Source organism: Octopus sinensis, linkage group LG5, assembly GCF_006345805.1.
Source record: "Octopus sinensis linkage group LG5, ASM634580v1, whole genome shotgun sequence".
NCBI classification, from domain to species: domain Eukaryota; kingdom Metazoa; phylum Mollusca; class Cephalopoda; order Octopoda; family Octopodidae; genus Octopus; species Octopus sinensis.
Window position 1 is genome coordinate 42694879 of NC_043001.1, and position 13717 is coordinate 42708595.

The 13717-nt window shown below is 36.4% G+C and overlaps 1 protein-coding gene across 1 annotated transcript in view; it reads left to right on the forward strand.

Moving 5' to 3' along the window:
• The window catches only part of LOC115211682 (proprotein convertase subtilisin/kexin type 7), a 63641-nt gene continuing 49924 nt past the window's right edge, over positions 1-13717 (forward strand). Inside the window, exon 1 of the mRNA XM_029780326.2 lies at positions 1-874. The gene's annotated coding sequence lies outside the window, so the exon portion shown is untranslated. The remainder of the gene's footprint in view (positions 875-13717) is intronic.

Below are 13717 nucleotides of genomic sequence, written 5' to 3' on the forward strand. Positions count from 1 at the left end.
GTTTGCAAAGCCTGAGTTAAAATCAGTTTTTTTTCATGTTCATAAACAGGACTCATACACACATACATATATACACTGCTTAAACTATAATATCCGTTTTGGATTATCCTGTCGGAAAATTATTTTTGTAAGTAACTCCTGTAAACTAACACCGAAGTTGCCATGTCAGGTGAAACGTCAACTGCTAAGAATAATACCTGTTTATATATTGGGATATGTTCCCGTTTTTCGACTTTCCAACTGAATCAAATAGATCTGGACTTTACTGGCAAATATGAAATTATTAGTTTATTTTTAAGACGAACAATTGTAAATTATCCCACTTCCCTACTTCGCTATTCATGTACATGCTTAAAAATGATCAGATCTTGATTGAAAAACAGTAAATAGGTTATTGAATAGCAATGCGGGTATACTGGAGAGGAGTGGTTATAGGGTCACACATTGTGTATGTCACGTCAACAGGGTGGGCTTCGGGCAGATTAAAACTTTTTTCAATCGCACTTTTAAACTTTTGCAAACAGTGGACTCAGTCAAATAGTTTTGTATGAGGAAAAAAACCCCCTGTTTTCTTAAGGCAAATGTGTTGTGGAAAAACTAGTTTGTTTTTATTCGTGTATATAGGACCTCAAGAAACATTCCCTTTCGAAAATTTTAAGCAGGAAATCATGTGTAATTTATTTTTCCGAAATTGATTACATCATTTCAAAAATATTATTTTTCTTAACATTTTTATGTACAAAGAATTTTCTAATTCTCTGCGTGAAGTTACTTATAGCAATTTCCGAGTTTTACTGCTATCCGCCTACAGAACTTAAAGAAGTCTTGCTTTATTTCTTGTCAAACGATTCTACTCAAATGACGCTGAATTAAGGTATGTTTTGTATACACGTACTCATATATATATAATATATATATATATATATATATATATATCAACAGTCAGCTTATTTTTGTTTTGTTTTGTTTGAATGCATTTTATTTTTCATCGTAACTAAACATTATTGATAGCAACCACTAAAAAGTTTTTTTTTTGTTGAAACACTGAAAAAAGTACATATACATAGACTTGCATGTGCGCGAATGTTTGCTTCAGGTATATAAAAAAAAATTCCGATGAGAAAACAAACCTGATATATGTGATAAAAGCAAATAGTATATATCTATTGTATCCACTTTTGTATAGCTCATTTCTCTTTTCAATCTTGAGAAAATCGAAACTCTTTGGACACGTTGTCACAAAATATAGAAATATATGCACATGAAGATTGAATCGCGTCATGGACTTCACTTAGGCTTGAAACGTTTTCCGCTTATTCCATGGCTGGATAGTGGTCAGATAAATCCATAAAAATTCTTTTGTTACAATAACTAAATAAACCATTATTAATTCAGTTAATTATTTTTTGTTGGGTGTTATTGAATTAATTTCCGTGAGTCTGTGTGTTGAATGTAAATGTTTAAGTACTAATTACTGTTAGTAGTTAACTAATAGACTTCCGTAAAACCACAAACCTCCCGATCTATTCTGTCCCCACCCCAACATTTTTTCAAATCTCACAAAACTTATAATTAAATCATTATTAATATTTTGAAGTAATTTTCAAACCTTGAGTGACATTTGTTAGAGAATTTCATAAAAATTAATTTATTGTTGATATTGTGCTATTTCTATTACTTTAATGGTTGTATGCATTTCTGATTTTGTAATGTCCGATGTTTACACACAAACACACACCGATAACTAATACTTGTACATCAAGCAATTTTTGCTTCAGACAAGTTTTCTTTACGAAGCATGTCAATTCAAGTGTAGTAAGACCGTAAGCTAACATTTTCTTTGTTATCGATTATTTTTGTAGTGAGTTCAATATAGATTAGCGACAGTTTTTATGAAAAACTTGTAATGAGTACTTAATAAGAGGACGTTAGGAAAGCAGGGAGGTATACCTTTCTGCACGACTGTTTTCTAACATTATTTTGAGAAAAGTGTGTTAAGTGAACCAGGAATTTGCTCTTCAATGAAACATGACTATGCAGTACTCAGATTACCTATTACATTTCGTAAACCAAGTCCGCGACACCTAAGATCCAGTCAGCAACTGGAGAAAAAAGGGTTTAATTGTATATTAACTCCGTGTTTGTATCGTGATATTGATTTACTAGTGACACGAATTTAGCGTATGATATAGAGATGTGCAGATCCTTGAGGTCTGTGAAGTGAAATTTTATATACTTTAGGTTTCTAATAGAGAGAAATGGGTTTTTCAGATACAGAGAACTTGGCTACAAGTCAGAACTAAGGCGACAACTAAGTTTATGGATTTTGCAGTAATTGGGAAACATTGCAAACACAAATATGTATTACATTACCTTGACCTTTTTTATGTTGTTTAGTCCTAGGTCAGTTGCAATCGAGCAGACCTAAAAGTATTCCATCTATGAATATCCAGTCTTTTATTGATATATCTTGGACTATATTATCTAACACGTACTTTTAAGATAGTAAGGGTGCAATTTGAAGGAAATTTAACTAATACAAAGTTGACTGTAGAATAAGAAATAAGAGAGAATATTTAGTTACACCTCTTTACGTTCTAGGTTCAAATCTCACCAAAGTCAATAAAATATCTACAAATATAGCATTGAAGTCAAGTAACCCCCCCACCCCACCTCACTCCTTCCAAATAGGAAAAGCGTGGCCTTGTGCCAACGCCAGGAATTTTTGTCTACGTGGTCATTCATTCTGTTCTAAATAAATACCACTCACATCTTACAAAATAAAAAAAGCCAGGCCCATTGTAAAATGTAAAACTAAATATATATATTCTGCTTGGAAATAAAATAGGGATGGTCAGTGTTGGAACTCATGTGACCATGGGAATGCCTCAATCAGTGCTAACCTTGGGTTAGATAACAGCAATTGTGATTATTTGGGTGATTAAATGGTAGAGGTTTTAGAGCTGATATTTACTTATCATTTTACATTATGAGTTCAACAAAATAGGTACCAATCATATTCTAAAATTATTAATTCTGCCCCTACAATTCGTGACTTTGTGCCCCTATTGGTAATCCTTATTCTGCAAACTGTGAATCAATTAGCTAAGAATCAGATACTGGCTTGGCCTCTTAGCTCAACTATTAACATATATATTCGTATTGGGTTACTTTTATCCTATGCTTTTTTCAAACTTTGTATACTACTTAGAAAATTAGCATATTGTTACTTAAATATGAAGTACATTATTAAAAAAAATTCCCTCTTTAATATTGTTCGTGCATATGTTTCATATGAACTGAAATGAGATGTTGTCTGGAAATATTCTTTTACTTGTTTCAGTCATTTGACTGTGGTCATGCTGGATCACTGCCATTTTTAGTTGAGCAAATCGACCCCAGGACTTATTCTTTGTAAGCCTAGTACTTGTCCCATCAGTCTCTTTTGCCGAACCGCTTAGTTACAGGGATGTAAACACACCAGCATCGGTTGTCAAGCAATGTTGGGGGGACTAACACACACACACACACACACACATATATATATATATATATATATGACAGGCTTCTTTCAGTTTCCATCTACCAAATCCACTCACAAGGCTTTGGTTGGCCCGAGGCTATAGTAGAAGACACTTGCCCAAGGTGTCACACAGTGGGACTGAACCCAGAACCATGTGGTTCATAAGCAAGCTACTTACCACACAGCCACTCCTATGCCTATATTGGCTTAGCCTCTTAGCTCAACTATTAACATATATATTCATATTGGGTTACTTCTGTATTATGCTTTTTTCAAACTTTGTCTACTATTTAGAAAATTAGCACATTGTTACTTAAACATGAAGCACATTATTTAAAAAATTCCCTCTTTTTTATTGTTTCAGAAAGTTTCTGTATTATCCCTACAATATTTTCTTTTGGTTCAGTCGACTACCCTGTTACTAATCACTCCCCTACAAAGTAATAGTAGTAGTAGTAGTAGTAGAATAATCTGTGTCAACCAGCTAGTGTACTGCCGGCAGAATTAAAGTTTCAACATTAAGCCAATCAGAAACCCAGTACCTTAAAATCACTGCCATTCTACCTCTTCTAACATAGCATATTAAAATTCAGCGTACCCTTATTGAGTACTTATGATACACCATTAGATTTATGTCAGAAGGAAGTATATTTAAAATTTCAAAAGAATCTCTGGCCACAGCACAGGAATTTATTTAAACTCATGAACTAGACCACTATAAGTTTCTTTCAGCTTTATTTTTTACCTGTTTGTATTCAGGAAGTTCATAAAAAGAATATTCTATTTGAGATAAATACGGTCATGAGAAACTGTTACTTGGCAAATGCGAGCAAATCAAGGGTGTTATATTGGAAAAAGTGAATCTATAGTTCTTTAATCACTCATTTCCCACATAAATTCTGATAGCATCTTTTTACATTGTCAGATCCTTGCTTCTGTAAGCAACAACTGTTTCTAGTAATCGACTAATAATTTGTTCTTGTGCACACTAACATCATCATCATCGTTTAACGTCCGTTCTCCATGCTGGCATGTGTTGGACGGTTCGACCGGGGATCTGGGAAGCCAGAAGGCTGCACCAGGCTCCGGTCTTATCTGGCAATGTTTCTACAGCTGGATGCCCTTCCTAACGCCAACCACTCCGTGAGTGTAGTGGGTGCTTTTTACGTGCCACCTGCACTGGAGCCAGGCGAGGCTGGCATCGGCCACGGTCGGATTGGTGCATTTTACGTGCCACCTGCACGGAAGCCAGTCGAGGCGGCACTGGCTTCGGTCACGATTCGGATGGTGCTTTTTACGTGCCACCGACACGGAAGCCAGTCGAGGCGTCGCTGGCATCGGCCACGATTCGGATAGTGCTTTTTACGTATCTCCAGTCCAGGGATCTTGGCATCTGCCAGGTGCCAGTCATAGGATTGGTTCAATTTCGATTTCGATTTCACTTGCCCCAACAGGTCTTCGCAAGCAAAGGTGGGTAGGCATAGGTGCCTGTCGTCGGATGAGGTTCGATATCGACTTCGCTTGCCTCAACAGGTCTTTGTGTGTCCAAGGGAGGAAAGGCATGCATAAGTGGGCTGAACTCACTTGTCCTGCCTGGTCTTCTCACGCACAGCATATTTCCAAAGGTCTCGGTCGCAGGTCATTTCCTCAGTGAGACCTAAAGTTCGAAGGTCGTGCTTCACCACCTCAGCCCAAGTTTTCCTGGGTCTACCTCTTCCACGGGTTCCCTCCACTGCTAGGGATTGGCACTTTTTCACACACCTATCTTCATCCATTCTCGCCACATGACCATACCAGCGCAATCATCTCTCTTGCACACCACAACTGATGCTCCTTAAGTCCAACATTTCTCACAGGGTACTAACGCTCTGTCGAGCATGCACACTGACATTACACATCCATCAGAGCATACTGGCTTCATTTCTCGCGAGCTTACGCATGTCCTCAGCAGTCACGGCCCATGTTTCACTGCCATGTAGCATGGCTGTTCGTACACATGCATCATACAGTCTGCCTTTTACTCTGAGCGAGAGGCCTTTAGTCACCAGCAGAGGTAAGAGCTCCCTAAACTTTGCCCAGGCTATTCTTACTCTAGCCGTTACACTTTCACCACACCCACCCCCACTACTGACTTGGTCACCAAGATAACGGAAGCTATCAACTACTTCTAGTTTTTTCCCCTGGAAAGTGACGGAAGTTGTTTTCTGCAGATTTTCAGAGGTTAATGCTCCCGAGCATCTGCCACATACAAAAACCATCTTCCTAGTTAGCCTTCCTTTGACATTGCTGCACCTCTTATGTGTCCATAGCTTACACTGGGTACATCTTATAGAGTTTCTACCTACACCTTTTCTACAGATCGAGCAGGGCCATCTTCCTGAAGACATTTGTGGATTTTCTACCTTCCTACTTATTAGTACTTTGGTTTTAGCTAGGTTGACTCTAAGGCCCCTCGATTCTAGACCCTCCTTCCACACCTGGAACTTCTCACAAAAAAATAAAAGATTGAAATGCTGCTTGAAATAAGAATACCTTAAGAGGTTAGTCAGTTTAAAGCAAGATGTAATTCACTAAAGGTTTTACTGACTTTTACAGGCAAAACGCTCAGAAGCAGTTTATAAAGCATCTATAGCTGCAGAATCCACTGTTTTATAATAGCCTGAAATTCTCCACCACACCACATATACAACATTATTAGAACAATATCAATGACCAAATGGGTAAATCATTAGAGCAATATCTCACAATATTTTTCTATGAGTGTGACTATATCTTTCAATTGGTTTTCTAATGTGAGTAGGACTGCAAAGTCTCTGGAAGGTTCTGTCAGGGTTTATCAGGTTACAATGTCAGGGCTCTATCGTGAGTCACAATAGACAAGCCAGGGCAGTTTTCAGGAATTTCCATACATTTGGTTGGAACACTTTTCATTATGCTAAAGCATATCTAGAAAATCTCTTGATGGGGCTAAGAATCTAATTACTACAGTATCTTCTCAACAAATTAGAGAATAAATGTGAGCATAATGAACTTTCTTGGGACTAAAGAATTGTCCATTTTACATATGTACATCCTCACCAGAATATTTCTATATAAGGGAAGCCAAATTGGCATGTGCATTTCTGTGACCATTTTTTAAGGAAAAACTTCAGTTTGGAAGATCTGAAGGAAGTTCCTGTATCTGAGAGGCCATACCTAGATGAACCAAAGACAGTAACTAACATGGTCAAGCAAATATGGACAGTTGAAGAAATTTTGTGACATGAGTAACTGTTGTGTTTCACTTCTATAGAAAATATGTTGAATGTTCATAACTGCAAGTTGCACAGCTCACTTCCAAGGGCCATGCTGTACGGTTCCTAGCATCCTCCCTGTGCATAGCAGTATCACCCCTTTTATGACTGCCAGCTTGTTCATTTCTCAACCCATGATCTCCACATGATTGCACGAGAGTTCTATATATATCAGGATACTAAATCAGCAACCCAATGCAATTATCACATTCCTTCTCAAAGTGTTTTGGCTTTTTACGTCCTGCTGCAATTCTTGCACTTTGCCTTAGTTGAGGACTTGATGAAATTTTCGTGTTCAATCTTTGACAGCTAGCATCGTCAATAATGGGCTGCTCCACTTCTTCTACATCTCTGGTGTTGGTGTCATTCCTCGCCTGGGAACTTGATATGATTGCACTGTCACCTTTAGGCATCCTTGCAGACTCAACATGATCCGGTTCTGGTTCCTGTGTGTTTAGTGGGACCAGTTGCTCAACTGCCACTAATTGCAGTGGACAATCCTCCTTAATCCATGCAGTATTCTTTCTGTCATGTATCACATATTTTGCCTTTGATGCAACCTTGTCGAACATGGTTTTGTGTATTACATCATCACCTATTTCAAAGAATGGGTTTACAGCAAACCTCATTAACTTTTCAGCTGGTGATAATTTACAACCACCTGAGGCACTGATGGTTGAACAGAATTTTATTCAAGTAGATTCCAAAATTCCCTGTCTTTGGATCAGAATGCTTCAGTGCAGCTTTCACAGTTTGTATGGCCCTTTCAGTAGTGCCATTAGATGCTGGACTGTAAGCAGGTGTCTCAGTTTTCCTGCAACCTATTGATGACAACATATTTTTTAACGCAACAAATTCAGGTCCATTGTCTGATACTAAGGCTATGGGTACACCAAAACAAGCAAAGACATCAAACAACTTGCTTTTTACCACCTCAGTTGAGCGATTAGAACACAAAATACCTTGATCCATGTTGAATAGGCACCTACAATCACAGGTATGTTACTGATGTTTGGAACATATGCCCAATCCATATGCACTTGTTCCCAGAGCCCAGAAATAGGCCGTGTATCATTTGCTTTTACTAAATTTGGCCTAACTCTCTGACAACTATCACAAGATTTGACAAACTTCTCCACCGAGTAAGCCAACCCAGGCCACCAAACACAGCCCAGCCCAAAAGTGACAGTCTGGTGTGCTGTTGGAAAAGCTGCCAACATTGGTCCTTACTTTTTTGAAGACAATAATGGAAATGCTGTTAATGTGAACTCCAAGCATTAAATCGAGATGATAAACAACTTCTTTGTGCCTGAATTACAACAAAAACATATTCCTATTTGATGTGTGTGGTTTCAGCAGGATGGAACAATGGCCTACACAGCCAGAACATCAAAGGGTATTCTTCGCCCTATCTTCGGTGACTGCCTCATTTCCAGGTTTGCTGACATTCCTTGGCACCCCCAGTCCCCTGATTTGTCCATGTGTGATTATTTCTTGTGGGGAAACTTCAAGGCACATGTGTATGCACATAAGCCATGTATGTTGGATGATTTGAAGGAAGCTATTTGCATAGAAGTTACCCAAATTGACAGAGCAATGCTGGAGAGAGTGGAGGCCAACTTCCAAGAACACCTTCAGAAATGCATCAATGAAAAAGGACATCACATGATTTTGACAAATGCTAATTCAATAAAATTTGTTTGCAGCTAGAATTAATGATTTTGTGAATTTTTTAATCTCCTCTGTCCTCTCTGCCCCACCCTGTATAAACATGTAATCGTGATCATCAGAGTGAGTCACGTGGCTCAATAATGTCTTCTTTGAGCATTCTACTTACAGCCAATCAAATAAATTCAGTATCAGATGATTGAAACTTACAGAATTTCATAATTACAAGTTTAATATCGGATTAGAATAAAGAAATCAGGGGTGCGGTGAGAGGTAATGAAATCAGAGAGCAAATTTCCAACAAATGAGTACCCAAAAAGAAAAAGGAATAACACTTGAGTAACAATCAGGTAGTATGAGAAAATATATAAGTAGTCTTTTACTGTTAATATTTATTGAGCTGGCAGAAACGTTAACATGCCGGGCGAAATGCTTAGCGGTATTTTGTCTGCCATTACATTCTGAGTTCAAATTCTGCCGAGGTTGACTTTGCTTTTCATCCTTTCAGGGTCGATAAATTAAGTACCAGTTACGCACTTTGGGTCGATGTAATCGACTTAATCCCTTTGTCTGTCCTTGTTTGTCCCCTCTATGTTTAGCCCCTTGTGGGCAATAAAGAAAAAAAAATATTTATTGGTTTGTGCAGTCAATTTAACTGATGCCATCAATATAAAACCTTTATAGTTTTTAAGCGGTTACTGATTCAGAGATATAATTTTTGAAACTACCTATGTTAACATACCTTTTAGAGAAGTTCTGTGAATGACTAACTCAGTGATAATGTTTTGAATGCAGAAGACATTTAGGCAAGTGTTGCAAAGAGAATAGTAGCACTGGCTGTTTTTTTTGTGATCTACAGATATATAGAAAGTTTCTTTTTTCTCTTACATACAAAACAAATATCACAGGCAGGATATTGGATCTTCCTAACTACATAGTTTCAGATTCAGTCCCACTGCATGGTACCTTGGACAAGTGTCTTCTTGGTAGATCAAAGCCTTGTGAATGACTCTGGTAGAGAGAAACTGAAAGAAGCCTGTTGTGTGTGTGTATACGAGGTCTGATCAATAAGTATCCGAACTTTTGCCATAGTAGAAGCTAAAGCACACACAGTGAAGCCACTTGGCAAAGATTGACCTTGAACTCTGCTGTGCATGTGCACTAAGGTTTAATGTTCTCACTTCCGCTGTTTACAGCAGTGCTTGGAAAGAAGGTGTGTAACACGTGATCATTGCATTGACCATGATAGAGAAAGTTGTCATGGTGATGCCTGTTCAGAGGCTTACATGAAGTTGCAGAAAGTGTATGGAGAGGAGTGTATGGGCTGCACACTAGTGTACAAGTGGTTCAGACGTTTCCAAGATAGCTGAAAAAATGTCGCTATTGACGAATACTTTGGGAGACCTGCAATCAGCAGAACTGAGAAAAACATTGCAGCTGTGAGGGGGAATCATGGAATCACCATCCGTGAGTTATCAGATGTGCAAATCAGTTATGATTCAGTTCAATCCATTATCACTGAAGATTTGGTTATGATATGCATGTCTGCTAAGTTTGTGCCAAACTGCTTTCAGCTGACCAAAAAGGTATCAGTTGCACAAGATCTTGATTGTGTTGAAAACTTTGTGTAGGGCTCTGAGCAGGTATCACCAAGCTTTTGGCAAAATTTGATGCAGATTTTCTGCTCAACTTTCTCTGTTATGGTCAATACAATAATCACACACTACACACCTTCCTTCTTAAGCACTACTGTAAACAGAGTAGATTGTTCACAAGTTTTTGCCCTCTTTACAATATTGGAAGTTAAGGTTTGTGGTAAGGATAATGAAGGTAATTTGAAAGTAGCTAGTAGAGTCAGAGATTGCTTTCTTGGGAATGAGGCACAATTTTACATGTTTCTAGATTGGCTTGACCTCTGTACAGAGTGAGTTTGGTGAGGATAGGAACTATTTCTTCAGTGTAATGAGAGAATACAACATCAAGATCTGGTGGATGTATCAGATGTGAAACATAGTTGCTGTCAAAACCAATAGAATTCCAACTATTTAGTTGATTGAAAAATACCAGTGGTTTTGGAAGGTTGTTAAGATTATGAGAAGTAGGTTACTTTGACTCTGATTTAGTAGGTGGAGGACAGTAGAGACTGATTATTGAGTAAAAGTTTGGTTTGGCACTCAGAAAGGTGTTAAAGTTGTTTTTGATTAAGAACAGAAGTCAGTGAAGATACTAATTGATGCAGGTAATTCAGAATAGCAAATAGAGTTTCAACCCAGTTCTGTTGGTGTTAGAGGTGTTCAGAAACCAAGAGGACTTGTATTTTGGAGTCAACAAAATCAGTAAAAGGTGAGCTGAGATAAATATCCTGTAATATCCCTAAAAGATTGAGATATAGTCGAACAACTATTGATGGTTGGGGATGTAGAGACAGCAGATGAAAATTTAAGGTTAGGAAAGAGATATACAGGCCAGATCAACTGAGATTCTTTGTATATGTCCAGATGGAAGAGCGGATTCCCTGTAAGTGCAGACACCACTTTTGAGCAAGAAATTAGAATACATCATGCATCCTGGACAAATAAGACTTGTCTTTGTGCAATAATAGGAGTTGATGAATGGGAACAATGTTTAATCGAAATCAGTGGATTTTAGTGTAGAGAAGGGAGATTCTCTACAGAGTTAATCAGATTTATTCTTGTTCTTTTACAATTTTTCATAGTTTTGAAAGTAAATCATTTTTTTCCAGCTTTTTATTAGGCTCAAAGTTAATTTAGTGACTTTGGGTGAAGATTGGTGGTAATGTAGAGACTGTCAAAATGCTGTACTTTGATTTCCTTAGGACTTATTGAAAGAAGTTAGCAAATCAGCAAAGTATGGATTACATAATTTGATGTAATTTGCAATATAAATTATACTTTTTCCATATGAATCTAGTCTTTAAATCTAAGTATTTCAGTTTGAAAATGTAAGTTACTGCTTATCTATTGAGGACACTATATGAATGATTTTCATGTACATTTTGACAGAAGAATGTTTATTTTTCATACCTTAGTTTCTGTATTAAGTGGATTTGTTGTATTTGTAGTTTATTCTGTAAATTATTTTGTTCATAAATCGTTCTCTTCTTTATTTGTTAATGGTTGCTTCTGGTAAATGTTTCAATACTGCCACATCCAGTCATTGCAGTTTTAAGAAATATTATCTAGCATGTTACATGTGGCTAGCTGTCTGGACCAGTCCATTATCTCATAATTTATGTTTTCCAATGATTTTCTGATAAATAGAACAACGGTGGTAGTGTATTTATGATGTTTTTTTTTGCATTAAACTTTTCTTTTGACAATTCACTTCACTGACAAATACATTCATATTACTAAAAGATATTTACTCGTGCAATATAAAAATCTTTCCATAAAACCTTAATCTTATCAAAGTAACACATCTAATAAAAGAAAACTTTGTAGTTTCAGACATAATTACAACCATCATTAGTTCTGGTGCATGAAATTGGAATATTTCAGCTGCCATATACTCCTGAATAAAGAACAAAAATATAAGGGAAAGTTTAATAATTTAAAACATATCTTAATTATTTGTCATCATGCTGTTCAGAACCATTTATTTTTTTTTTCCTTTTCTGTCTTGGCTGAACCTATACCTTCATATGATTTCTAGCCACTCACAAATGATGAGAAGGTCTCTAATTGCATTGGCACTGCACTGATTAACATTATTATGCAAAAAAAGTTGCAGTATTTTAATTAGCATACAGCTCTTTACCAAACTTCTATACAACAAATCTCTCTCTCTCTGGTATGTGTCAGTGTTTACTACATGAATTTTGCTTTGTTTCCATCTGCATTGTGAAGAAAATAGATTTTCCCTTTTCTATTGTTTGCTGATTCTTTTTTTATTAACTGAAATTGACGGTGGTGATTATTATCGTTATTTAAACAAAATATATTAAAATTATTCTATTGAGAGCTTCTTACAATATCAATTTAACCTTGTAACTTATAAATATTTCCATTTATGAAACTGCATCACTGTCCTCACTATTGTCATCAAGTCTGCCTTGCAGATTTGTTTAACCCATACTAAAGCAGAAAATAGACATTTAAGCAATGATCAGGATCACAAGAGAAAAGAAACTCTCACTAAACCTCTCTCTAATGTCTAGTTCTTATGGTTCTGTAATAATGCATCCTTTTATTCATCATGTTCCTGTATCATTTCATAAGTGGAGCCAAATGTTGTCCTGATTAGAGCTTTCATGCCTTTTCTTGATTTTGAGTAGCTTTCACCACCATATTGTAGCATTCCTTTATACAAAAATAATGTCTAAAAGTATTTCAAATGTTTTCATTTAAGAATATTGATGGAATAATTTTTAAAATGCTGTTACCATTGTGAACTACCTTCCGACATTATTTATGTGAATTTGAAAATTTTAGTTTCCTATTGTTGTATCATCTTTATCTTCTAATAGTGCTTTTAGAATTCCATATTCTTATCTTTCATACTCATCATCATTTTACATCCATTTTCCCATGCTGGCATGGGTAGAAGAGATCTTGGCACATCTTTTTATTTGTCTGCAATTGTTGTTATCTGGCATAAACAGTATCAGAGAAACAGGCATCTTCAGTATTGTATGTGTGTTCTGTTTATGGTTTTGTTGTTAGTGACTCTTTCTATTATTCACCACTTCTTAGTGTGAACTGAGTGCTTTCCTTCACTTACACCTTTCATCTGAGTTCCACTATGACATTTAAATTTAATTTTAAACAGTACAGATTTCTTAATTTCTATTTCTCAACTAAATTGCTTGTCTCTGAATTGCTCTAATTATATGGTATTATTTACTTCAAATAAATAGTTTTCCTCCACCAACACAAAATAAAATTTATGTTTGATTAAGTTTACCTATAGCATAGGTAAAATCAGTTGGAGGATTATCATAACCCACAAACCAGATGGTTATTATTTCACTGTTTATGTTGGTAGATTATTAGTTGTTTCATTTCTATCAAAGGACTGAAAAAATGTTAACCCTTGTATTATAGTATTTGCAGTATAACCAAGCCATTCCGCTTTTAAATGATGGGTGTTTTATTTTGTTAATCCAACCCTTTGGTTTAACATTTTAACTACTGCTTCTTTTAGAAATAAACTCTCAGCGTATGTCTATTTATTCACACACAAAGACATGCTTTATGAGACACGTCTTCTGCTG